Source organism: Phyllobates terribilis, unplaced genomic scaffold, assembly GCF_046119375.1.
Source record: "Phyllobates terribilis strain yellow unplaced genomic scaffold, ASM4611937v1 Scaffold_3__8_contigs__length_932513732, whole genome shotgun sequence".
NCBI classification, from domain to species: Eukaryota; Metazoa; Chordata; class Amphibia; order Anura; family Dendrobatidae; genus Phyllobates; species Phyllobates terribilis.
Genome location: NW_027362763.1, coordinates 605,013,590 through 605,041,123, shown reverse-complemented (window position 1 = coordinate 605,041,123; position 27,534 = coordinate 605,013,590).

Genomic DNA, 27,534 nt, shown 5'->3' with positions numbered 1-27,534 from the left:
CAAATGTGTGTGGGTAGAATATATATCCCACGGGGGTAAAATTGAAAAAAGTTTAAAAAAAATCTTTTTTGGACTTAGTCATTTTTCCGAGTTTATCAGTCTTTCAGAGAGGGGAAATGTCAGTGAGCATTCCGATTTCAGTTCCAGAGCGATTCGCCCTATGAGTCCTTGATATTTAGTCGTTTTCAGCCAATTTTCTGAATTTTTGAAAATTTCACTTTTTTGTAAAAATATCCGCTAAATGAGGGAATAATATGTGTGAGGGTACCCCAGGAGAGTTCCAAATGTGTGTGGGTAGAATATATATCCCACGGGGGTGAAATTGAAAAAAGTTTAAAAAAAATCTTTTTTGGACTTAGTCATTTTTCCGAGTTTATCAGTCTTTCAGAGAGGGGAAATGTCAGTGAGCATTCCGATTTCAGTTCCAGAGCGATTCGCCCTATGAGTCCTTGATATTTAGTCGTTTTCAGCCAATTTTCTGAATTTTTGAAAATTTCACTTTTTTGTAAAAATATCCGCTAAATGAGGGAATAATATGTGTGAGGGTACCCCAGGAGAGTTCCAAATGTGTGTGGGTAGAATATATATCCCACGGGGGTAAAATTGAAAAAAGTTGAAAAAAATTCTTTTTTGGACTTAGTCATTTTTCCGGAGTTTATCAGACTTTCAGAGAGGGGAAATGTCAGTGAGCATTCCGATTTCAGTTCCAGAGCGATTTGCCCGATGAGTTCTTGATATTTAGTCGTTTTCAGCCAATTTACTGAATTTGTTGAAAATTTCACTTTTTTGTGAAAATATCCGCTAAATGAGGGAATAATATGTGTGAGGGTACCCCAGGAGAGTTCCAAATGTGTGTGGGTAGAATATATATCCCACGGGGGTTAAATTGAAAAAAGTTAAAAAAAAATCTTTTTTGGACTTAGTCATTTTTCCGGAGTTTATCAGACTTTCAGAGAGGGGAAATGTCAGTGAGCGTTCCGATTTCAGTTCCAGAGCGATTCGCCCTATGAGTCCATGATATTTAGTCGTTTTCAGCCAATTTTCTGAATTTTTGAAAATTTCCCTTTTTTGTAAAAATATCCGCTAAATGAGGGAATAATATGTGTGAGGGTACCCCAGGAGAGTTCCAAATGTGTGTGGGTAGAATATATATCCCACGGGGGTAAAATTGAAAAAAGTTTAAAAAAATTCTTTTTTGGACTTAGTCATTTTTCCGAGTTTATCAGTCTTTCAGAGAGGGGAAATGTCAGTGAGCATTCCGATTTTAGTTCCAGAGCGATTCGCCCTATGAGTCCTTGATATTTAGTCGTTTTCAGCCAATTTTCTGAATTTTTGAAAATTTCACTTTTTTGTAAAAATATCCGCTAAATGAGGGAATAATATGTGTGAGGGTACCCCAGGAGAGTTCCAAATGTGTGTGGGTAGAATATATATCCCACGGGGGTAAAATTGAAAAAAGTAAAAAAAAAATCTTTTTTGGGACTTAGTCATTTTTCTGACGTTTATCAGTCTTTCAGAGAGAGGAAATGTCAGTGAGCATTCCGATTTCAATTGCAGAGCGATTTGCCCGATGAGTTCTTGATATTTAGTCGTTTTGAGCCAATTTTCTGAATTTTTGAAAATTTCACTTGTTTGTAAAAATATCTGCTAAATGAGGGAATAATATGTGTGAGGGTACCCCAGGAGAGTTCCAAATGTGTGTGGGTAGAATATATATCCCACGGGGGTAAAATTGAAAAAAGTTGAAAAAAATTCTTTTTTGGACTTAGTCATTTTTCCGGAGTTTATCTGACTTTCAGAGAGCGTAAATGTCAGTGAGCATTCCGATTTCAGTTCCAGAGCGATTCGACTGATGAGTCCTTGATATTTAGTAGTGTTCAGCCAATTTTCTGAATTTTTGAAAATTTCACTTTTTTGTGAAAATATCCGCTAAATGAGGGAATAATATGTGTGAGGGTACCCCAGGAGAGTTCCAAATGTGTGTGGGTAGAATATATATCCCACGGGGGTAAAATTGAAAAAAGTTTAAAAAAAATCTTTTTTGGACTTAGTCATTTTTCCGAGTTTATCAGTCTTTCAGAGAGGGGAAATGTCAGTGAGCATTCCGATTTCAGTTCCAGAGCGATTCGCCCTATGAGTCCTTGATATTTAGTCGTTTTCAGCCAATTTTCTGAATTTTTGAAAATTTCACTTTTTTGTAAAAATATCCGCTAAATGAGGGAATAATATGTGTGAGGGTACCCCAGGAGAGTTCCAAATGTGTGTGGGTAGAATATATATCCCACGGGGGTAAAATTGAAAAAAGTTTAAAAAAAAATCTTTTTTGGACTTAGTCATTTTTCCGAGTTTATCAGTCTTTCAGAGAGGTGAAATGTCAGTGAGCATTCCGATATCAGTTCCAGAGCGATTCGCCCTATGAGTCCTTGATATTTAGTCGTTTTCAGCCAATTTTCTGAATTTTTGAAAATTTCACTTTTTTGTAAAAATATCCGCTAAATGAGGGAATAATATGTGTGAGGGTACCCCAGGAGAGTTCCAAATGTGTGTGGGTAGAATATATATCCCACGGGGGTAAAATTGAAAAAAGTTTAAAAAAATTCTTTTTTGGACTTAGTCATTTTTCCGGCGTTTATCAGAATTTCAGAGAGGGGAAATGTCAGTGAGCGTTCCGATTTCAGTTCCAGAGCGATTCGCCCTATGAGTCCTTGATACTTAGTCGTTTTCAGCCAATTTTCTGAATTTTTGAAAATTTCCCTTTTTTGTAAAAATATCCGCTAAATGAGGGAATAATATGTGTGAGGGTACCCCAGGAGAGTTCCAAATGTGTGTGGGTAGAATATATATCCCACGGGGTTAAAATTGAAAAAAGTTTAAAAAAATTCTTTTTTGGACTTAGTCATTTTTCCGGAGTTTATCAGACTTTCAGAGAGGGGAAATGTCAATGAGCATTCCGATTTCAGTTCCAGAGCGATTTGCCCGATGAGTCCTTGATATTTAGTCGTTTTCAGCCAATTTTCTGAATTTTTGAAAATTTCACTTTTTTGTAAAAATATCCGCTAAATGAGGGAATAATATGTGTGAGGATACCCCAGGAGAGTTCCAAATGTGTGTGGGTAGAATATATATCCCACGGGGGTAAAATTGAAAAAAGTTTAAAAAAAATCTTTTTTGGACTTAGTCATTTTTTTGACGTTTATCAGTCTTTCAGAGAGGGGAAATGTCAGTGAGCATTCCGATTTCAGTTCCAGAGCGATTCGCCTGATGAGTCCTTGATATTTAGTCGTTTTCAGCCAATTTTCTGAATTTTTGAAAATTTCCCTTTTTTGAAAAAATATCCGCTAAATGAGGGAATAATATGTGTGAGGGTACCCCAGGAGAGTTCCAAATGTGTGTGGGTAGAATATATATCCCACGGGGGTAAAATTGTAAAAAGTTGAAAAAAAATTTTTTTTCGACTTAGTCATTTTTCCGGAGTTTATCAGACTTTCAGAGAGGGGAAATGTCAGTGAGCATTCCGATTTCAGTACCAGAGCGATTCGCCCTATGAGTCCTTGATATTTAGTCATTTTCAGCCAATTTACTGAATTTTTGAAAATTTCACTTTTTTGTAAAAATATCCGCTAAATGAGGGAATAATATGTGTGAGGGTACCCCAGGAGAGTTCCAAATGTGTGTGGGTAGAATATATATCCCACGGGGGTAAAATTGAAAAAAGTAAAAAAAAAATCTTTTTTGGGACTTAGTCATTTTTCTGACGTTTATCAGTCTTTCAGAGAGAGGAAATGTCAGTGAGCATTCCGATTTCAATTGCAGAGCGATTTGCCCGATGAGTTCTTGATATTTAGTCGTTTTCAGCCAATTTACTGAATTTTTTGAAAATTTCACTTTTTTGTGAAAATATCCGCTAAATGAGGGAATAATATGTGTGAGGGTACCCCAGGAGAGTTCCAAATGTGTGTGGGTAGAATATATATCCCACGGGGGTAAAATTGAAAAAAGTTTAAAAAAATTCTTTTTTGGACTTAGTCATTTTTCCGGCGTTTATCAGAATTTCAGAGAGGGGAAATGTCAGTGAGCGTTCCGATTTCAGTTCCAGAGCGATTCGCCCTATGAGTCCTTGATACTTAGTCGTTTTCAGCCAATTTTCTGAATTTTTGAAAATTTCCCTTTTTTGTAAAAATATCCGCTAAATGAGGGAATAATATGTGTGAGGGTACCCCAGGAGAGTTCCAAATGTGTGTGGGTAGAATATATATCCCACGGGGTTAAAATTGAAAAAAGTTTAAAAAAATTCTTTTTTGGACTTAGTCATTTTTCCGGAGTTTATCAGACTTTCAGAGAGGGGAAATGTCAATGAGCATTCCGATTTCAGTTCCAGAGCGATTTGCCCGATGAGTCCTTGATATTTAGTCGTTTTCAGCCAATTTTCTGAATTTTTGAAAATTTCACTTTTTTGTAAAAATATCCGCTAAATGAGGGAATAATATGTGTGAGGATACCCCAGGAGAGTTCCAAATGTGTGTGGGTAAAATATATATCCCACGGGGGTAAAATTGAAAAAAGTAAAAAAAAAATCTTTTTTGGGACTTAGTCATTTTTCTGACGTTTATCAGTCTTTCAGAGAGAGGAAATGTCAGTGAGCATTCCGATTTCAATTGCAGAGCGATTTGCCCGATGAGTTCTTGATATTTAGTCGTTTTCAGCCAATTTACTGAATTTTTTGAAAATTTCACTTTTTTGTGAAAATATCCGCTAAATGAGGGAATAATATGTGTGAGGGTACCCCAGGAGAGTTCCAAATGTGTGTGGGTAGAATATATATCCCACGGGGGTAAAATTGAAAAAAGTTAAAAAAAAATCTTTTTTGGACTTAGTCATTTTTCCGAGTTTATCAGTCTTTCAGAGAGGGGAAATGTCAGTGAGCATTCCGATTTCAGTTCCAGAGCGATTCGCCTGATGAGTCCTTGATATTTAGTCGTTTTCAGCCAATTTTCTGAATTTTTGAAAATTTCCCTTTTTTGAAAAAATATCCGCTAAATGAGGGAATAATATGTGTGAGGGTACCCCAGGAGAGTTCCAAATGTGTGTGGGTAGAATATATATCCCACGGGGGTAAAATTGAAAAAAGTTTAAAAAAAATCTTTTTTGGACTTAGTGATTTTTCCGGAGTTTATCAGTCTTTCAGAGAGGGGAAATGTCAGTGAGCATTCCGATTTCAGTTCCAGAGCGATTCGCCCTATGAGTCCTTGATATTTAGTCGTTTTCAGCCAATTTTCTGAATTTTTGAAAATTTCACTTTTTTGTAAAAATATCCGCTAAATGAGGGAATAATATGTGTGAGGGTACCCCAGGAGAGTTCCAAATGTGTGTGGGTAGAATATATATCCCACGGGGGTAAAATTGAAAAAAGTAAAAAAAAAATCTTTTTCGGGACTTAGTCATTTTTTTGACGTTTATCAGTCTTTCAGAGAGAGGAAATGTCAGTGAGCATTCCGATTTCAATTGCAGAGCGATTTGCCCGATGAGTTCTTGATATTTAGTCGTTTTCAGCCAATTTTCTGAATTTTTGAAAATTTCACTTGTTTGTAAAAATATCTGCTAAATGAGGGAATAATATGTGTGAGGGTACCCCAGGAGAGTTCCAAATGTGTGTGGGTAGAATATATATCCCACGGGGGTAAAATTGTAAAAAGTTGAAAAAAAAATTTTTTTGGATTTAGTCATTTTTCCGGAGTTTATCAGACTTTCAGAGAGGGGAAATGTCAGTGAGCATTCCGATTTCAGTCCCAGAGCGATTCGCCTGATGAGTCCTTGATATTTAGTCGTTTTCAGCCAATTTTCTGAATTTTTGAAAATTTCCCTTTTTTGTAAAAATATCCGCTAAATGAGGGAATAATATGTGTGAGGGTACCCCAGGAGAGTTCCAAATGTGTGTGGGTAGAATATATATCCCACGGGGGTAAACTTGAAAAAAGTTTAAAAAAAATCTTTTTTGGACTTAGTCATTTTTCCGGAGTTTATCAGACTTTCAGAGAGGGGAAATGTCAGTGAGCGTTCCGATTTCAGTTCCAGAGCGATTCGCCCTATGAGTCCATGATATTTAGTCGTTTTCAGCCAATTTTCTGAATTTTTGAAAATTTCCCTTTTTTGTAAAAATATCCGCTAAATGAGGGAATAATATGTGTGAGGGTACCCCAGGAGAGTTCCAAATGTGTGTGGGTAGAATATATATCCCACGGGGGTAAAATTGAAAAAAGTTTAAAAAAATTCTTTTTTGGACTTAGTCATTTTTCCGCCGTTTATCAGAATTTCAGAGAGGGGAAATGTCAGTGAGCGTTCCGATTTCAGTTCCAGAGCGATTCGCCCTATGAGTCCTTGATACTTAGTCGTTTTCAGCCAATTTTCTGAATTTTTGAAAATTTCCCTTTTTTGTAAAAATATCCGCTAAATGAGGGAATAATATGTGTGAGGGTACCCCAGGAGAGTTCCAAATGTGTGTGGGTAGAATATATATCCCACGGGGTTAAAATTGAAAAAAGTTTAAAAAAATTCTTTTTTGGACTTAGTCATTTTTCCGGAGTTTATCAGACTTTCAGAGAGGGGAAATGTCAATGAGCATTCCGATTTCAGTTCCAGAGCGATTTGCCCGATGAGTCCTTGATATTTAGTCGTTTTCAGCCAATTTTCTGAATTTTTGAAAATTTCCCTTTTTTGTAAAAATATCCGCTAAATGAGGGAATAATATGTGTGAGGGTACCCCAGGAGAGTTCCAAATGTGTGTGGGTAGAATATATATCCCACGGGGGTAAACTTGAAAAAAGTTTAAAAAAAATCTTTTTTGGACTTAGTCATTTTTCCGGAGTTTATCAGACTTTCAGAGAGGGGAAATGTCAGTGAGCGTTCCGATTTCAGTTCCAGAGCGATTCGCCCTATGAGTCCATGATATTTAGTCGTTTTCAGCCAATTTTCTGAATTTTTGAAAATTTCCCTTTTTTGTAAAAATATCCGCTAAATGAGGGAATAATATGTGTGAGGGTACCCCAGGAGAGTTCCAAATGTGTGTGGGTAGAATATATATCCCACGGGGGTAAAATTGAAAAAAGTAAAAAAAAAATCTTTTTTGGGACTTAGTCATTTTTCTGACGTTTATCAGTCTTTCAGAGAGAGGAAATGTCAGTGAGCATTCCGATTTCAATTGCAGAGCGATTTGCCCGATGAGTTCTTGATATTTAGTCGTTTTGAGCCAATTTTCTGAATTTTTGAAAATTTCACTTGTTTGTAAAAATATCTGCTAAATGAGGGAATAATATGTGTGAGGGTACCCCAGGAGAGTTCCAAATGTGTGTGGGTAGAATATATATCCCACGGGGGTAAAATTGAAAAAAGTTGAAAAAAATTCTTTTTTGGACTTAGTCATTTTTCCGGAGTTTATCTGACTTTCAGAGAGCGTAAATGTCAGTGAGCATTCCGATTTCAGTTCCAGAGCGATTCGACTGATGAGTCCTTGATATTTAGTAGTGTTCAGCCAATTTTCTGAATTTTTGAAAATTTCACTTTTTTGTGAAAATATCCGCTAAATGAGGGAATAATATGTGTGAGGGTACCCCAGGAGAGTTCCAAATGTGTGTGGGTAGAATATATATCCCACGGGGGTAAAATTGAAAAAAGTTTAAAAAAAATCTTTTTTGGACTTGGTCATTTTTCCAGAGTTTATCAGACTTTCAGAGAGGGGAAATGTCAGTGAGCGTTCCGATTTCAGTTCCAGAGCGATTCGCCTTATGAGTCCATGATATTTAGTCGTTTTCAGCCAATTTTCTGAATTTTTGAAAATTTCCCTTTTTTGTAAAAATATCCGCTAAATGAGGGAATAATATGTGTGAGGGTACCCCAGGAGAGTTCCAAATGTGTGTGGGTAGAATATATATCCCACGGGGGTAAAATTGAAAAAAGTTTAAAAAAATTCTTTTTTGGACTTAGTCATTTTTCCGAGTTTATCAGTCTTTCAGAGAGGGGAAATGTCAGTGAGCATTCCGATTTCAGTTCCAGAGCGATTCGCCCTATGAGTCCTTGATATTTAGTCGTTTTCAGCCAATTTTCTGAATTTTTGAAAATTTCACTTTTTTGTAAAAATATCCGCTAAATGAGGGAATAATATGTGTGAGGGTACCCCAGGAGAGTTCCAAATGTGTGTGGGTAGAATATATATCCCACGGGGGTAAAATTGAAAAAAGTTTAAAAAAAATCTTTTTTGGACTTAGTCATTTTTCCGAGTTTATCAGTCTTTCAGAGAGGGGAAATGTCAGTGAGCATTCCGATTTCAGTTCCAGAGCGATTCGCCCTATGAGTCCTTGATATTTAGTCGTTTTCAGCCAATTTTCTGAATTTTTGAAAATTTCACTTTTTTGTAAAAATATCCGCTAAATGAGGGAATAATATGTGTGAGGGTACCCCAGGAGAGTTCCAAATGTGTGTGGGTAGAATATATATCCCACGGGGGTAAAATTGAAAAAAGTTTAAAAAAAAATCTTTTTTGGACTTAGTCATTTTTCCGAGTTTATCAGTCTTTCAGAGAGGTGAAATGTCAGTGAGCATTCCGATATCAGTTCCAGAGCGATTCGCCCTATGAGTCCTTGATATTTAGTCGTTTTCAGCCAATTTTCTGAATTTTTGAAAATTTCACTTTTTTGTAAAAATATCCGCTAAATGAGGGAATAATATGTGTGAGGGTACCCCAGGAGAGTTCCAAATGTGTGTGGGTAGAATATATATCCCACGGGGGTAAAATTGAAAAAAGTTTAAAAAAATTCTTTTTTGGACTTAGTCATTTTTCCGGCGTTTATCAGAATTTCAGAGAGGGGAAATGTCAGTGAGCGTTCCGATTTCAGTTCCAGAGCGATTCGCCCTATGAGTCCTTGATATTTAGTCGTTTTCAGCCAATTTTCTGAATTTTTGAAAATTTCCCTTTTTTGTAAAAATATCCGCTAAATGAGGGAATAATATGTGTGAGGGTACCCCAGGAGAGTTCCAAATGTGTGTGGGTAGAATATATATCCCACGGGGTTAAAATTGAAAAAAGTTTAAAAAAATTCTTTTTTGGACTTAGTCATTTTTCCGGAGTTTATCAGACATTCAGAGAGGGGAAATGTCAATGAGCATTCCGATTTCAGTTCCAGAGCGATTTGCCCGATGAGTCCTTGATATTTAGTCGTTTTCAGCCAATTTTCTGAATTTTTGAAAATTTCACTTTTTTGTAAAAATATCCGCTAAATGAGGGAATAATATGTGTGAGGATACCCCAGGAGAGTTCCAAATGTGTGTGGGTAGAATATATATCCCACGGGGGTAAAATTGAAAAAAGTTTAAAAAAAATCTTTTTTGGACTTAGTCATTTTTTTGACGTTTATCAGTCTTTCAGAGAGGGGAAATGTCAGTGAGCATTCCGATTTCAGTTCCAGAGCGATTCGCCTGATGAGTCCTTGATATTTAGTCGTTTTCAGCCAATTTTCTGAATTTTTGAAAATTTCCCTTTTTTGAAAAAATATCCGCTAAATGAGGGAATAATATGTGTGAGGGTACCCCAGGAGAGTTCCAAATGTGTGTGGGTAGAATATATATCCCACGGGGGTAAAATTGTAAAAAGTTGAAAAAAAATTTTTTTTCGACTTAGTCATTTTTCCGGAGTTTATCAGACTTTCAGAGAGGGGAAATGTCAGTGAGCATTCCGATTTCAGTACCAGAGCGATTCGCCCTATGAGTCCTTGATATTTAGTCATTTTCAGCCAATTTACTGAATTTTTGAAAATTTCACTTTTTTGTAAAAATATCCGCTAAATGAGGGAATAATATGTGTGAGGGTACCCCAGGAGAGTTCCAAATGTGTGTGGGTAGAATATATATCCCACGGGGGTAAAATTGAAAAAAGTAAAAAAAAAATCTTTTTTGGGACTTAGTCATTTTTCTGACGTTTATCAGTCTTTCAGAGAGAGGAAATGTCAGTGAGCATTCCGATTTCAATTGCAGAGCGATTTGCCCGATGAGTTCTTGATATTTAGTCGTTTTCAGCCAATTTACTGAATTTTTTGAAAATTTCACTTTTTTGTGAAAATATCCGCTAAATGAGGGAATAATATGTGTGAGGGTACCCCAGGAGAGTTCCAAATGTGTGTGGGTAGAATATATATCCCACGGGGGTAAAATTGAAAAAAGTTTAAAAAAATTCTTTTTTGGACTTAGTCATTTTTCCGGCGTTTATCAGAATTTCAGAGAGGGGAAATGTCAGTGAGCGTTCCGATTTCAGTTCCAGAGCGATTCGCCCTATGAGTCCATGATATTTAGTCGTTTTCAGCCAATTTTCTGAATTTTTGAAAATTTCCCTTTTTTGTAAAAATATCCGCTAAATGAGGGAATAATATGTGTGAGGGTACCCCAGGAGAGTTCCAAATGTGTGTGGGTAGAATATATATCCCACGGGGGTAAAATTGAAAAAAGTTTAAAAAAATTCTTTTTTGGACTTAGTCATTTTTCCGCCGTTTATCAGAATTTCAGAGAGGGGAAATGTCAGTGAGCGTTCCGATTTCAGTTCCAGAGCGATTCGCCCTATGAGTCCTTGATACTTAGTCGTTTTCAGCCAATTTTCTGAATTTTTGAAAATTTCCCTTTTTTGTAAAAATATCCGCTAAATGAGGGAATAATATGTGTGAGGGTACCCCAGGAGAGTTCCAAATGTGTGTGGGTAGAATATATATCCCACGGGGTTAAAATTGAAAAAAGTTTAAAAAAATTCTTTTTTGGACTTAGTCATTTTTCCGGAGTTTATCAGACTTTCAGAGAGGGGAAATGTCAATGAGCATTCCGATTTCAGTTCCAGAGCGATTTGCCCGATGAGTCCTTGATATTTAGTCGTTTTCAGCCAATTTTCTGAATTTTTGAAAATTTCCCTTTTTTGTAAAAATATCCGCTAAATGAGGGAATAATATGTGTGAGGGTACCCCAGGAGAGTTCCAAATGTGTGTGGGTAGAATATATATCCCACGGGGGTAAACTTGAAAAAAGTTTAAAAAAAATCTTTTTTGGACTTAGTCATTTTTCCGGAGTTTATCAGACTTTCAGAGAGGGGAAATGTCAATGAGCATTCCGATTTCAGTTCCAGAGCGATTTGCCCGATGAGTCCTTGATATTTAGTCGTTTTCAGCCAATTTTCTGAATTTTTGAAAATTTCACTTTTTTGTAAAAATATCCGCTAAATGAGGGAATAATATGTGTGAGGATACCCCAGGAGAGTTCCAAATGTGTGTGGGTAAAATATATATCCCACGGGGGTAAAATTGAAAAAAGTAAAAAAAAAATCTTTTTTGGGACTTAGTCATTTTTCTGACGTTTATCAGTCTTTCAGAGAGAGGAAATGTCAGTGAGCATTCCGATTTCAATTGCAGAGCGATTTGCCCGATGAGTTCTTGATATTTAGTCGTTTTCAGCCAATTTACTGAATTTTTTGAAAATTTCACTTTTTTGTGAAAATATCCGCTAAATGAGGGAATAATATGTGTGAGGGTACCCCAGGAGAGTTCCAAATGTGTGTGGGTAGAATATATATCCCACGGGGGTAAAATTGAAAAAAGTTAAAAAAAAATCTTTTTTGGACTTAGTCATTTTTCCGAGTTTATCAGTCTTTCAGAGAGGGGAAATGTCAGTGAGCATTCCGATTTCAGTTCCAGAGCGATTCGCCTGATGAGTCCTTGATATTTAGTCGTTTTCAGCCAATTTTCTGAATTTTTGAAAATTTCCCTTTTTTGAAAAAATATCCGCTAAATGAGGGAATAATATGTGTGAGGGTACCCCAGGAGAGTTCCAAATGTGTGTGGGTAGAATATATATCCCACGGGGGTAAAATTGAAAAAAGTTTAAAAAAAATCTTTTTTGGACTTAGTGATTTTTCCGGAGTTTATCAGTCTTTCAGAGAGGGGAAATGTCAGTGAGCATTCCGATTTCAGTTCCAGAGCGATTCGCCCTATGAGTCCTTGATATTTAGTCGTTTTCAGCCAATTTTCTGAATTTTTGAAAATTTCACTTTTTTGTAAAAATATCCGCTAAATGAGGGAATAATATGTGTGAGGGTACCCCAGGAGAGTTCCAAATGTGTGTGGGTAGAATATATATCCCACGGGGGTAAAATTGAAAAAAGTAAAAAAAAAATCTTTTTCGGGACTTAGTCATTTTTTTGACGTTTATCAGTCTTTCAGAGAGAGGAAATGTCAGTGAGCATTCCGATTTCAATTGCAGAGCGATTTGCCCGATGAGTTCTTGATATTTAGTCGTTTTCAGCCAATTTTCTGAATTTTTGAAAATTTCACTTGTTTGTAAAAATATCTGCTAAATGAGGGAATAATATGTGTGAGGGTACCCCAGGAGAGTTCCAAATGTGTGTGGGTAGAATATATATCCCACGGGGGTAAAATTGTAAAAAGTTGAAAAAAAAATTTTTTTGGATTTAGTCATTTTTCCGGAGTTTATCAGACTTTCAGAGAGGGGAAATGTCAGTGAGCATTCCGATTTCAGTCCCAGAGCGATTCGCCTGATGAGTCCTTGATATTTAGTCGTTTTCAGCCAATTTTCTGAATTTTTGAAAATTTCCCTTTTTTGTAAAAATATCCGCTAAATGAGGGAATAATATGTGTGAGGGTACCCCAGGAGAGTTCCAAATGTGTGTGGGTAGAATATATATCCCACGGGGGTAAACTTGAAAAAAGTTTAAAAAAAATCTTTTTTGGACTTAGTCATTTTTCCGGAGTTTATCAGACTTTCAGAGAGGGGAAATGTCAGTGAGCGTTCCGATTTCAGTTCCAGAGCGATTCGCCCTATGAGTCCATGATATTTAGTCGTTTTCAGCCAATTTTCTGAATTTTTGAAAATTTCCCTTTTTTGTAAAAATATCCGCTAAATGAGGGAATAATATGTGTGAGGGTACCCCAGGAGAGTTCCAAATGTGTGTGGGTAGAATATATATCCCACGGGGGTAAAATTGAAAAAAGTTTAAAAAAATTCTTTTTTGGACTTAGTCATTTTTCCGCCGTTTATCAGAATTTCAGAGAGGGGAAATGTCAGTGAGCGTTCCGATTTCAGTTCCAGAGCGATTCGCCCTATGAGTCCTTGATACTTAGTCGTTTTCAGCCAATTTTCTGAATTTTTGAAAATTTCCCTTTTTTGTAAAAATATCCGCTAAATGAGGGAATAATATGTGTGAGGGTACCCCAGGAGAGTTCCAAATGTGTGTGGGTAGAATATATATCCCACGGGGTTAAAATTGAAAAAAGTTTAAAAAAATTCTTTTTTGGACTTAGTCATTTTTCCGGAGTTTATCAGACTTTCAGAGAGGGGAAATGTCAATGAGCATTCCGATTTCAGTTCCAGAGCGATTTGCCCGATGAGTCCTTGATATTTAGTCGTTTTCAGCCAATTTTCTGAATTTTTGAAAATTTCCCTTTTTTGTAAAAATATCCGCTAAATGAGGGAATAATATGTGTGAGGGTACCCCAGGAGAGTTCCAAATGTGTGTGGGTAGAATATATATCCCACGGGGGTAAACTTGAAAAAAGTTTAAAAAAAATCTTTTTTGGACTTAGTCATTTTTCCGGAGTTTATCAGACTTTCAGAGAGGGGAAATGTCAGTGAGCGTTCCGATTTCAGTTCCAGAGCGATTCGCCCTATGAGTCCATGATATTTAGTCGTTTTCAGCCAATTTTCTGAATTTTTGAAAATTTCCCTTTTTTGTAAAAATATCCGCTAAATGAGGGAATAATATGTGTGAGGGTACCCCAGGAGAGTTCCAAATGTGTGTGGGTAGAATATATATCCCACGGGGGTAAAATTGAAAAAAGTAAAAAAAAAATCTTTTTTGGGACTTAGTCATTTTTCTGACGTTTATCAGTCTTTCAGAGAGAGGAAATGTCAGTGAGCATTCCGATTTCAATTGCAGAGCGATTTGCCCGATGAGTTCTTGATATTTAGTCGTTTTGAGCCAATTTTCTGAATTTTTGAAAATTTCACTTGTTTGTAAAAATATCTGCTAAATGAGGGAATAATATGTGTGAGGGTACCCCAGGAGAGTTCCAAATGTGTGTGGGTAGAATATATATCCCACGGGGGTAAAATTGAAAAAAGTTGAAAAAAATTCTTTTTTGGACTTAGTCATTTTTCCGGAGTTTATCTGACTTTCAGAGAGCGTAAATGTCAGTGAGCATTCCGATTTCAGTTCCAGAGCGATTCGACTGATGAGTCCTTGATATTTAGTAGTGTTCAGCCAATTTTCTGAATTTTTGAAAATTTCACTTTTTTGTGAAAATATCCGCTAAATGAGGGAATAATATGTGTGAGGGTACCCCAGGAGAGTTCCAAATGTGTGTGGGTAGAATATATATCCCACGGGGGTAAAATTGAAAAAAGTTTAAAAAAAATCTTTTTTGGACTTGGTCATTTTTCCAGAGTTTATCAGACTTTCAGAGAGGGGAAATGTCAGTGAGCGTTCCGATTTCAGTTCCAGAGCGATTCGCCTTATGAGTCCATGATATTTAGTCGTTTTCAGCCAATTTTCTGAATTTTTGAAAATTTCCCTTTTTTGTAAAAATATCCGCTAAATGAGGGAATAATATGTGTGAGGGTACCCCAGGAGAGTTCCAAATGTGTGTGGGTAGAATATATATCCCACGGGGGTAAAATTGAAAAAAGTTTAAAAAAATTCTTTTTTGGACTTAGTCATTTTTCCGAGTTTATCAGTCTTTCAGAGAGGGGAAATGTCAGTGAGCATTCCGATTTCAGTTCCAGAGCGATTCGCCCTATGAGTCCTTGATATTTAGTCGTTTTCAGCCAATTTTCTGAATTTTTGAAAATTTCACTTTTTTGTAAAAATATCCGCTAAATGAGGGAATAATATGTGTGAGGGTACCCCAGGAGAGTTCCAAATGTGTGTGGGTAGAATATATATCCCACGGGGGTAAAATTGAAAAAAGTTTAAAAAAAATCTTTTTTGGACTTAGTCATTTTTCCGAGTTTATCAGTCTTTCAGAGAGGGGAAATGTCAGTGAGCATTCCGATTTCAGTTCCAGAGCGATTCGCCCTATGAGTCCTTGATATTTAGTCGTTTTCAGCCAATTTTCTGAATTTTTGAAAATTTCACTTTTTTGTAAAAATATCCGCTAAATGAGGGAATAATATGTGTGAGGGTACCCCAGGAGAGTTCCAAATGTGTGTGGGTAGAATATATATCCCACGGGGGTAAAATTGAAAAAAGTTTAAAAAAAAATCTTTTTTGGACTTAGTCATTTTTCCGAGTTTATCAGTCTTTCAGAGAGGTGAAATGTCAGTGAGCATTCCGATATCAGTTCCAGAGCGATTCGCCCTATGAGTCCTTGATATTTAGTCGTTTTCAGCCAATTTTCTGAATTTTTGAAAATTTCACTTTTTTGTAAAAATATCCGCTAAATGAGGGAATAATATGTGTGAGGGTACCCCAGGAGAGTTCCAAATGTGTGTGGGTAGAATATATATCCCACGGGGGTAAAATTGAAAAAAGTTTAAAAAAATTCTTTTTTGGACTTAGTCATTTTTCCGGCGTTTATCAGAATTTCAGAGAGGGGAAATGTCAGTGAGCGTTCCGATTTCAGTTCCAGAGCGATTCGCCCTATGAGTCCTTGATATTTAGTCGTTTTCAGCCAATTTTCTGAATTTTTGAAAATTTCCCTTTTTTGTAAAAATATCCGCTAAATGAGGGAATAATATGTGTGAGGGTACCCCAGGAGAGTTCCAAATGTGTGTGGGTAGAATATATATCCCACGGGGTTAAAATTGAAAAAAGTTTAAAAAAATTCTTTTTTGGACTTAGTCATTTTTCCGGAGTTTATCAGACATTCAGAGAGGGGAAATGTCAATGAGCATTCCGATTTCAGTTCCAGAGCGATTTGCCCGATGAGTCCTTGATATTTAGTCGTTTTCAGCCAATTTTCTGAATTTTTGAAAATTTCACTTTTTTGTAAAAATATCCGCTAAATGAGGGAATAATATGTGTGAGGATACCCCAGGAGAGTTCCAAATGTGTGTGGGTAGAATATATATCCCACGGGGGTAAAATTGAAAAAAGTTTAAAAAAAATCTTTTTTGGACTTAGTCATTTTTTTGACGTTTATCAGTCTTTCAGAGAGGGGAAATGTCAGTGAGCATTCCGATTTCAGTTCCAGAGCGATTCGCCTGATGAGTCCTTGATATTTAGTCGTTTTCAGCCAATTTTCTGAATTTTTGAAAATTTCCCTTTTTTGAAAAAATATCCGCTAAATGAGGGAATAATATGTGTGAGGGTACCCCAGGAGAGTTCCAAATGTGTGTGGGTAGAATATATATCCCACGGGGGTAAAATTGTAAAAAGTTGAAAAAAAATTTTTTTTCGACTTAGTCATTTTTCCGGAGTTTATCAGACTTTCAGAGAGGGGAAATGTCAGTGAGCATTCCGATTTCAGTACCAGAGCGATTCGCCCTATGAGTCCTTGATATTTAGTCATTTTCAGCCAATTTACTGAATTTTTGAAAATTTCACTTTTTTGTAAAAATATCCGCTAAATGAGGGAATAATATGTGTGAGGGTACCCCAGGAGAGTTCCAAATGTGTGTGGGTAGAATATATATCCCACGGGGGTAAAATTGAAAAAAGTAAAAAAAAAATCTTTTTTGGGACTTAGTCATTTTTCTGACGTTTATCAGTCTTTCAGAGAGAGGAAATGTCAGTGAGCATTCCGATTTCAATTGCAGAGCGATTTGCCCGATGAGTTCTTGATATTTAGTCGTTTTCAGCCAATTTACTGAATTTTTTGAAAATTTCACTTTTTTGTGAAAATATCCGCTAAATGAGGGAATAATATGTGTGAGGGTACCCCAGGAGAGTTCCAAATGTGTGTGGGTAGAATATATATCCCACGGGGGTAAAATTGAAAAAAGTTTAAAAAAATTCTTTTTTGGACTTAGTCATTTTTCCGGCGTTTATCAGAATTTCAGAGAGGGGAAATGTCAGTGAGCGTTCCGATTTCAGTTCCAGAGCGATTCGCCCTATGAGTCCATGATATTTAGTCGTTTTCAGCCAATTTTCTGAATTTTTGAAAATTTCCCTTTTTTGTAAAAATATCCGCTAAATGAGGGAATAATATGTGTGAGGGTACCCCAGGAGAGTTCCAAATGTGTGTGGGTAGAATATATATCCCACGGGGGTAAAATTGAAAAAAGTTTAAAAAAATTCTTTTTTGGACTTAGTCATTTTTCCGCCGTTTATCAGAATTTCAGAGAGGGGAAATGTCAGTGAGCGTTCCGATTTCAGTTCCAGAGCGATTCGCCCTATGAGTCCTTGATACTTAGTCGTTTTCAGCCAATTTTCTGAATTTTTGAAAATTTCCCTTTTTTGTAAAAATATCCGCTAAATGAGGGAATAATATGTGTGAGGGTACCCCAGGAGAGTTCCAAATGTGTGTGGGTAGAATATATATCCCACGGGGTTAAAATTGAAAAAAGTTTAAAAAAATTCTTTTTTGGACTTAGTCATTTTTCCGGAGTTTATCAGACTTTCAGAGAGGGGAAATGTCAATGAGCATTCCGATTTCAGTTCCAGAGCGATTTGCCCGATGAGTCCTTGATATTTAGTCGTTTTCAGCCAATTTTCTGAATTTTTGAAAATTTCCCTTTTTTGTAAAAATATCCGCTAAATGAGGGAATAATATGTGTGAGGGTACCCCAGGAGAGTTCCAAATGTGTGTGGGTAGAATATATATCCCACGGGGGTAAACTTGAAAAAAGTTTAAAAAAAATCTTTTTTGGACTTAGTCATTTTTCCGGAGTTTATCAGACTTTCAGAGAGGGGAAATGTCAGTGAGCGTTCCGATTTCAGTTCCAGAGCGATTCGCCCTATGAGTCCATGATATTTAGTCGTTTTCAGCCAATTTTCTGAATTTTTGAAAATTTCCCTTTTTTGTAAAAATATCCGCTAAATGAGGGAATAATATGTGTGAGGGTACCCCAGGAGAGTTCCAAATGTGTGTGGGTAGAATATATATCCCACGGGGGTAAAATTGAAAAAAGTAAAAAAAAAATCTTTTTTGGGACTTAGTCATTTTTCTGACGTTTATCAGTCTTTCAGAGAGAGGAAATGTCAGTGAGCATTCCGATTTCAATTGCAGAGCGATTTGCCCGATGAGTTCTTGATATTTAGTCGTTTTGAGCCAATTTTCTGAATTTTTGAAAATTTCACTTGTTTGTAAAAATATCTGCTAAATGAGGGAATAATATGTGTGAGGGTACCCCAGGAGAGTTCCAAATGTGTGTGGGTAGAATATATATCCCACGGGGGTAAAATTGAAAAAAGTTGAAAAAAATTCTTTTTTGGACTTAGTCATTTTTCCGGAGTTTATCTGACTTTCAGAGAGCGTAAATGTCAGTGAGCATTCCGATTTCAGTTCCAGAGCGATTCGACTGATGAGTCCTTGATATTTAGTAGTGTTCAGCCAATTTTCTGAATTTTTGAAAATTTCACTTTTTTGTGAAAATATCCGCTAAATGAGGGAATAATATGTGTGAGGGTACCCCAGGAGAGTTCCAAATGTGTGTGGGTAGAATATATATCCCACGGGGGTAAAATTGAAAAAAGTTTAAAAAAAATCTTTTTTGGACTTGGTCATTTTTCCAGAGTTTATCAGACTTTCAGAGAGGGGAAATGTCAGTGAGCGTTCCGATTTCAGTTCCAGAGCGATTCGCCTTATGAGTCCATGATATTTAGTCGTTTTCAGCCAATTTTCTGAATTTTTGAAAATTTCCCTTTTTTGTAAAAATATCCGCTAAATGAGGGAATAATATGTGTGAGGGTACCCCAGGAGAGTTCCAAATGTGTGTGGGTAGAATATATATCCCACGGGGGTAAAATTGAAAAAAGTTTAAAAAAATTCTTTTTTGGACTTAGTCATTTTTCCGAGTTTATCAGTCTTTCAGAGAGGGGAAATGTCAGTGAGCATTCCGATTTCAGTTCCAGAGCGATTCGCCCTATGAGTCCTTGATATTTAGTCGTTTTCAGCCAATTTTCTGAATTTTTGAAAATTTCACTTTTTTGTAAAAATATCCGCTAAATGAGGGAATAATATGTGTGAGGGTACCCCAGGAGAGTTCCAAATGTGTGTGGGTAGAATATATATCCCACGGGGGTAAAATTGAAAAAAGTTTAAAAAAAATCTTTTTTGGACTTAGTCATTTTTCCGAGTTTATCAGTCTTTCAGAGAGGGGAAATGTCAGTGAGCATTCCGATTTCAGTTCCAGAGCGATTCGCCCTATGAGTCCTTGATATTTAGTCGTTTTCAGCCAATTTTCTGAATTTTTGAAAATTTCACTTTTTTGTAAAAATATCCGCTAAATGAGGGAATAATATGTGTGAGGGTACCCCAGGAGAGTTCCAAATGTGTGTGGGTAGAATATATATCCCACGGGGGTAAAATTGAAAAAAGTTTAAAAAAAAATCTTTTTTGGACTTAGTCATTTTTCCGAGTTTATCAGTCTTTCAGAGAGGTGAAATGTCAGTGAGCATTCCGATATCAGTTCCAGAGCGATTCGCCCTATGAGTCCTTGATATTTAGTCGTTTTCAGCCAATTTTCTGAATTTTTGAAAATTTCACTTTTTTGTAAAAATATCCGCTAAATGAGGGAATAATATGTGTGAGGGTACCCCAGGAGAGTTCCAAATGTGTGTGGGTAGAATATATATCCCACGGGGGTAAAATTGAAAAAAGTTTAAAAAAATTCTTTTTTGGACTTAGTCATTTTTCCGGCGTTTATCAGAATTTCAGAGAGGGGAAATGTCAGTGAGCGTTCCGATTTCAGTTCCAGAGCGATTCGCCCTATGAGTCCTTGATATTTAGTCGTTTTCAGCCAATTTTCTGAATTTTTGAAAATTTCCCTTTTTTGTAAAAATATCCGCTAAATGAGGGAATAATATGTGTGAGGGTACCCCAGGAGAGTTCCAAATGTGTGTGGGTAGAATATATATCCCACGGGGTTAAAATTGAAAAAAGTTTAAAAAAATTCTTTTTTGGACTTAGTCATTTTTCCGGAGTTTATCAGACATTCAGAGAGGGGAAATGTCAATGAGCATTCCGATTTCAGTTCCAGAGCGATTTGCCCGATGAGTCCTTGATATTTAGTCGTTTTCAGCCAATTTTCTGAATTTTTGAAAATTTCACTTTTTTGTAAAAATATCCGCTAAATGAGGGAATAATATGTGTGAGGATACCCCAGGAGAGTTCCAAATGTGTGTGGGTAGAATATATATCCCACGGGGGTAAAATTGAAAAAAGTTTAAAAAAAATCTTTTTTGGACTTAGTCATTTTTTTGACGTTTATCAGTCTTTCAGAGAGGGGAAATGTCAGTGAGCATTCCGATTTCAGTTCCAGAGCGATTCGCCTGATGAGTCCTTGATATTTAGTCGTTTTCAGCCAATTTTCTGAATTTTTGAAAATTTCCCTTTTTTGAAAAAATATCCGCTAAATGAGGGAATAATATGTGTGAGGGTACCCCAGGAGAGTTCCAAATGTGTGTGGGTAGAATATATATCCCACGGGGGTAAAATTGTAAAAAGTTGAAAAAAAATTTTTTTTCGACTTAGTCATTTTTCCGGAGTTTATCAGACTTTCAGAGAGGGGAAATGTCAGTGAGCATTCCGATTTCAGTACCAGAGCGATTCGCCCTATGAGTCCTTGATATTTAGTCATTTTCAGCCAATTTACTGAATTTTTGAAAATTTCACTTTTTTGTAAAAATATCCGCTAAATGAGGGAATAATATGTGTGAGGGTACCCCAGGAGAGTTCCAAATGTGTGTGGGTAGAATATATATCCCACGGGGGTAAAATTGAAAAAAGTAAAAAAAAAATCTTTTTTGGGACTTAGTCATTTTTCTGACGTTTATCAGTCTTTCAGAGAGAGGAAATGTCAGTGAGCATTCCGATTTCAATTGCAGAGCGATTTGCCCGATGAGTTCTTGATATTTAGTCGTTTTCAGCCAATTTACTGAATTTTTTGAAAATTTCACTTTTTTGTGAAAATATCCGCTAAATGAGGGAATAATATGTGTGAGGGTACCCCAGGAGAGTTCCAAATGTGTGTGGGTAGAATATATATCCCACGGGGGTAAAATTGAAAAAAGTTTAAAAAAATTCTTTTTTGGACTTAGTCATTTTTCCGGCGTTTATCAGAATTTCAGAGAGGGGAAATGTCAGTGAGCGTTCCGATTTCAGTTCCAGAGCGATTCGCCCTATGAGTCCTTGATACTTAGTCGTTTTCAGCCAATTTTCTGAATTTTTGAAAATTTCCCTTTTTTGTAAAAATATCCGCTAAATGAGGGAATAATATGTGTGAGGGTACCCCAGGAGAGTTCCAAATGTGTGTGGGTAGAATATATATCCCACGGGGTTAAAATTGAAAAAAGTTTAAAAAAATTCTTTTTTGGACTTAGTCATTTTTCCGGAGTTTATCAGACTTTCAGAGAGGGGAAATGTCAATGAGCATTCCGATTTCAGTTCCAGAGCGATTTGCCCGATGAGTCCTTGATATTTAGTCGTTTTCAGCCAATTTTCTGAATTTTTGAAAATTTCACTTTTTTGTAAAAATATCCGCTAAATGAGGGAATAATATGTGTGAGGATACCCCAGGAGAGTTCCAAATGTGTGTGGGTAGAATATATATCCCACGGGGGTAAAATTGAAAAAAGTAAAAAAAAAATCTTTTTTGGGACTTAGTCATTTTTCTGACGTTTATCAGTCTTTCAGAGAGAGGAAATGTCAGTGAGCATTCCGATTTCAATTGCAGAGCGATTTGCCCGATGAGTTCTTGATATTTAGTCGTTTTCAGCCAATTTACTGAATTTTTTGAAAATTTCACTTTTTTGTGAAAATATCCGCTAAATGAGGGAATAATATGTGTGAGGGTACCCCAGGAGAGTTCCAAATGTGTGTGGGTAGAATATATATCCCACGGGGGTAAAATTGAAAAAAGTTAAAAAAAAATCTTTTTTGGACTTAGTCATTTTTCCGAGTTTATCAGTCTTTCAGAGAGGGGAAATGTCAGTGAGCATTCCGATTTCAGTTCCAGAGCGATTCGCCTGATGAGTCCTTGATATTTAGTCGTTTTCAGCCAATTTTCTGAATTTTTGAAAATTTCCCTTTTTTGAAAAAATATCCGCTAAATGAGGGAATAATATGTGTGAGGGTACCCCAGGAGAGTTCCAAATGTGTGTGGGTAGAATATATATCCCACGGGGGTAAAATTGAAAAAAGTTTAAAAAAAATCTTTTTTGGACTTAGTGATTTTTCCGGAGTTTATCAGTCTTTCAGAGAGGGGAAATGTCAGTGAGCATTCCGATTTCAGTTCCAGAGCGATTCGCCCTATGAGTCCTTGATATTTAGTCGTTTTCAGCCAATTTTCTGAATTTTTGAAAATTTCACTTTTTTGTAAAAATATCCGCTAAATGAGGGAATAATATGTGTGAGGGTACCCCAGGAGAGTTCCAAATGTGTGTGGGTAGAATATATATCCCACGGGGGTAAAATTGAAAAAAGTAAAAAAAAAATCTTTTTTGGGACTTAGTCATTTTTTTGACGTTTATCAGTCTTTCAGAGAGAGGAAATGTCAGTGAGCATTCCGATTTCAATTGCAGAGCGATTTGCCCGATGAGTTCTTGATATTTAGTCGTTTTCAGCCAATTTTCTGAATTTTTGAAAATTTCACTTGTTTGTAAAAATATCTGCTAAATGAGGGAATAATATGTGTGAGGGTACCCCTGGAGAGTTCCAAATGTGTGTGGGTAGAATATATATCCCACGGGGGTAAAATTGTAAAAAGTTGAAAAAAAAATTTTTTTGGATTTAGTCATTTTTCCGGAGTTTATCAGACTTTCAGAGAGGGGAAATGTCAGTGAGCATTCCGATTTCAGTCCCAGAGCGATTCGCCTGATGAGTCCTTGATATTTAGTCGTTTTCAGCCAATTTTCTGAATTTTTGAAAATTTCCCTTTTTTGTAAAAATATCCGCTAAATGAGGGAATAATATGTGTGAGGGTACCCCAGGAGAGTTCCAAATGTGTGTGGGTAGAATATATATCCCACGGGGGTAAACTTGAAAAAAGTTTAAAAAAAATCTTTTTTGGACTTAGTCATTTTTCCGGAGTTTATCAGACTTTCAGAGAGGGGAAATGTCAGTGAGCGTTCCGATTTCAGTTCCAGAGCGATTCGCCCTATGAGTCCATGATATTTAGTCGTTTTCAGCCAATTTTCTGAATTTTTGAAAATTTCCCTTTTTTGTAAAAATATCCGCTAAATGAGGGAATAATATGTGTGAGGGTACCCCAGGAGAGTTCCAAATGTGTGTGGGTAGAATATATATCCCACGGGGGTAAAATTGAAAAAAGTTTAAAAAAATTCTTTTTTGGACTTAGTCATTTTTCCGCCGTTTATCAGAATTTCAGAGAGGGGAAATGTCAGTGAGCGTTCCGATTTCAGTTCCAGAGCGATTCGCCCTATGAGTCCTTGATACTTAGTCGTTTTCAGCCAATTTTCTGAATTTTTGAAAATTTCCCTTTTTTGTAAAAATATCCGCTAAATGAGGGAATAATATGTGTGAGGGTACCCCAGGAGAGTTCCAAATGTGTGTGGGTAGAATATATATCCCACGGGGTTAAAATTGAAAAAAGTTTAAAAAAATTCTTTTTTGGACTTAGTCATTTTTCCGGAGTTTATCAGACTTTCAGAGAGGGGAAATGTCAATGAGCATTCCGATTTCAGTTCCAGAGCGATTTGCCCGATGAGTCCTTGATATTTAGTCGTTTTCAGCCAATTTTCTGAATTTTTGAAAATTTCCCTTTTTTGTAAAAATATCCGCTAAATGAGGGAATAATATGTGTGAGGGTACCCCAGGAGAGTTCCAAATGTGTGTGGGTAGAATATATATCCCACGGGGGTAAACTTGAAAAAAGTTTAAAAAAAATCTTTTTTGGACTTAGTCATTTTTCCGGAGTTTATCAGACTTTCAGAGAGGGGAAATGTCAGTGAGCGTTCCGATTTCAGTTCCAGAGCGATTCGCCCTATGAGTCCATGATATTTAGTCGTTTTCAGCCAATTTTCTGAATTTTTGAAAATTTCCCTTTTTTGTAAAAATATCCGCTAAATGAGGGAATAATATGTGTGAGGGTACCCCAGGAGAGTTCCAAATGTGTGTGGGTAGAATATATATCCCACGGGGGTAAAATTGAAAAAAGTTTAAAAAAATTCTTTTTTGGACTTAGTCATTTTTCCGCCGTTTATCAGAATTTCAGAGAGGGGAAATGTCAGTGAGCGTTCCGATTTCAGTTCCAGAGCGATTCGCCCTATGAGTCCTTGATACTTAGTCGTTTTCAGCCAATTTTCTGAATTTTTGAAAATTTCCCTTTTTTGTAAAAATATCCGCTAAATGAGGGAATAATATGTGTGAGGGTACCCCAGGAGAGTTCCAAATGTGTGTGGGTAGAATATATATCCCACGGGGTTAAAATTGAAAAAAGTTTAAAAAAATTCTTTTTTGGACTTAGTCATTTTTCCGGAGTTTATCAGACTTTCAGAGAGGGGAAATGTCAATGAGCATTCCGATTTCAGTTCCAGAGCGATTTGCCCGATGAGTCCTTGATATTTAGTCGTTTTCAGCCAATTTTCTGAATTTTTTGAAAATTTCACTTTTTTGTGAAAATATCCGCTAAATGAGGGAATAATATGTGTGAGGGTACCCCAGGAGAGTTCCAAATGTGTGTGGGTAGAATATATATCCCACGGGGGTAAAATTGAAAAAAGTTTAAAAAAAATCTTTTTTGGACTTAGTCATTTTTCCGAGTTTATCAGTCTTTCAGAGAGGGGAAATGTCAGTGAGCATTCCGATTTCAGTTCCAGAGCGATTCGCCTGGTGAGTAGTGTTGAGCATTCCGATACTGAAATATCGGGTATCGGCCGATATTCACTGTATCGGAATTCCGATACTTAATTCCGATACTTTTATAATATCGAATACCGGAATCGGAAGTTCCCATAATGCCTGCGCTCTGCAGTGTCTGTGAAGGATGACAAGCTGGATGGCAGCGCTCAGCTGAGATCCAGCCTGTCATCAGAATGCCATCCCAGCGTGGGAGAATTCTCCTGATCGTTTAAAAGCCGGCGCGCGGTAAAAAGCCGCCGGCTTTTAAACAATCACGCAGCCCCATACTGCTTCCCCGCAGCCTCCCACCCCGATCCTCCGCTCCCCTCGCCACCTCCAATCCCAATCTTAAATTAGGACCGGGCGGGGAGCACAGCACCAAGGAGCGAAGGACCCGGGCGGGGAAGCCGGCAGTGAAAAGACTTCACCGCCGGCTTTCCCGTTCTGTGCTGCGCTTTCCCGCCGGTTATTTCAAATGAACAGCTGAGGTATCAGGTGATGCCGATCAGCTGTTCATTTGAAGTCGCCTCGTTGCCCTCAGTGGGTTCATGTGAGTTCATGCTTGACTGCATGAACTCACATCAACTTTCCCACGGCCGCACAGGTCAGCCACTCCTCCCAGACCCGTCATGATTAGTGTGTGTGCGGGGTGTGTGTGCGCGGGGTGTGTGTGCGGGGTGTGCGCGCGTGGTGTGTGCGTGCGTGGTGTGTGCGCGGGGTGTGTGCGCGGGGTGTGTGTGCGATGTCTGTGCAATGTCTGCGAGTGTGTGCGGTGTCTGTGCAATGTCTGCGAGTGTGTGCGGTGTCTGTGCAGGCAGACATAGGCCGATGTGACACTACTACTCCCATCGGCCTATGTCTGTCCCCCGTCCACTCCTGCCAGCAGGATCAGCTCGATGGGAGCAGTAGTTCCCATCAGCCTGATCCTGCTATTTAAATTGCCCTACTGTGTCCCCAATAAATGTTAAATACATGTCATTGGTGGCCAGTGGTTGCCTAAAAGAAATTAGTTCATACATTACCTGTCCCCGCCGATCGCCACCTAAAATAAAGTAAAAAATAAAAAACTACACCTATACTCACCTAGACACCTAATTCCCCGAAGCCATCGATCTCCTGTAATAAAATATAAAATAATAAACCACAACCTTATCCTTACCCCTCCGTAGCAGTCCACGAGTGTCCCACGAAGATCTCCAGTTCAGAGCAGCCACATAGAATGTGACCGCTCTGAACCGCTGCCGCCGCTAGAATGACGGGGCCGTAAGGGTTCACCGGAGTTCAGGCAGTGCTGCTCCGGTCAGCTCCTTTACGGCACTGCTGTATCGTGAGAAATTCCCACGGTACAGCAGTGCCGTAAAGGAGGTCTCCGGAGCTGCGCTGCCTGAATGCACTCCGGTGACCTCAGTCAGTGGCTCCCGCTGCCGGGAGCGGACGTGTTCCCGGCAGCGTGAGCTTACAGCAGCCATGCACAGCTGTCACCATCTCCAGATGTGACAGCTGTGCATGGGAGATCAGCGCAGGAACGTGGACAGGTAACTATTATTTTTTTAGTAAACTAAGAATTAAATAAAATGGTGTTTTATTTCAAATAAATTATTTTTTTCTGGGTGTAGTGTGTTTTTTCTTTTTAACACTTTGTAGGTTAGTAATGGGGGTGTCATATAGACGGCCATCATTACTAACCTGGGCTTCATGGCAGCTGGCGCTGACATGAACCCCACCACTATTACCCCCTGCCACCGCACCAGGGCAGCGTGGAAGAGCGAGGCTAAGTGCCAGAATTGGCGCATCCTATGGATGCGCCATTTCTGGGGCGGCTGACGGCTGGTGTTTCTAGCCTGGGAGGGGGCCAATATTCATGGCACCCTTCCTGAGCTATTAATATCAGCCCCCAGCTGTCTGCCTAGCCTTTGCTAGCTATTAAAATAGGGGGGACCCCACGTCATTTTTTTTGGGGGGGTCCCCCATTTTAATAGCTAGTAAAGGCTAGGTATTCAGCTGGGGGCTGATATTAGTAGCCTGGGAAGCTCCGTGGGTTTTACCCCCTTCCCAGGCTTCAAACATCTGCCCCAGCCGTCTGCTTAACCTCCGCTAGAGACTAAAATTATGGGGGATCCCACGCCATTTTTTTTTTAAATAAATCCTTTATTTTAACACTAAATGACATTTGAGGACTTAATAAAGATGCAGTCCCTAAATTATTATTTATTTTTTAATAAATTTTTCCCAAAACTTTTGACGTGGGCTTCGCCATATTTTTGTATGCCAGCCAGGTACAGCATCCAGCTTCTATGAACGCGCCATTTTCCGGGGCGGCCGCGGACTGCAATTTTCAGCGGGGGGGGGGCAGAAAGCTTGGGCCTCCCTGCGCTGCAGATTCCATCCCCCAGCTGCCTAGTTGTACCTGGCTGGACACAAAAATAGGGAGAAGCTCCACGTTTTTTTTTTTTTAATTATTTCATGAAATTCATGGAATAATTAAGAAAAAAAGGGCTTCCCTATATTGTTGTGTCCAACCAGGTACAAATAGGCAGCT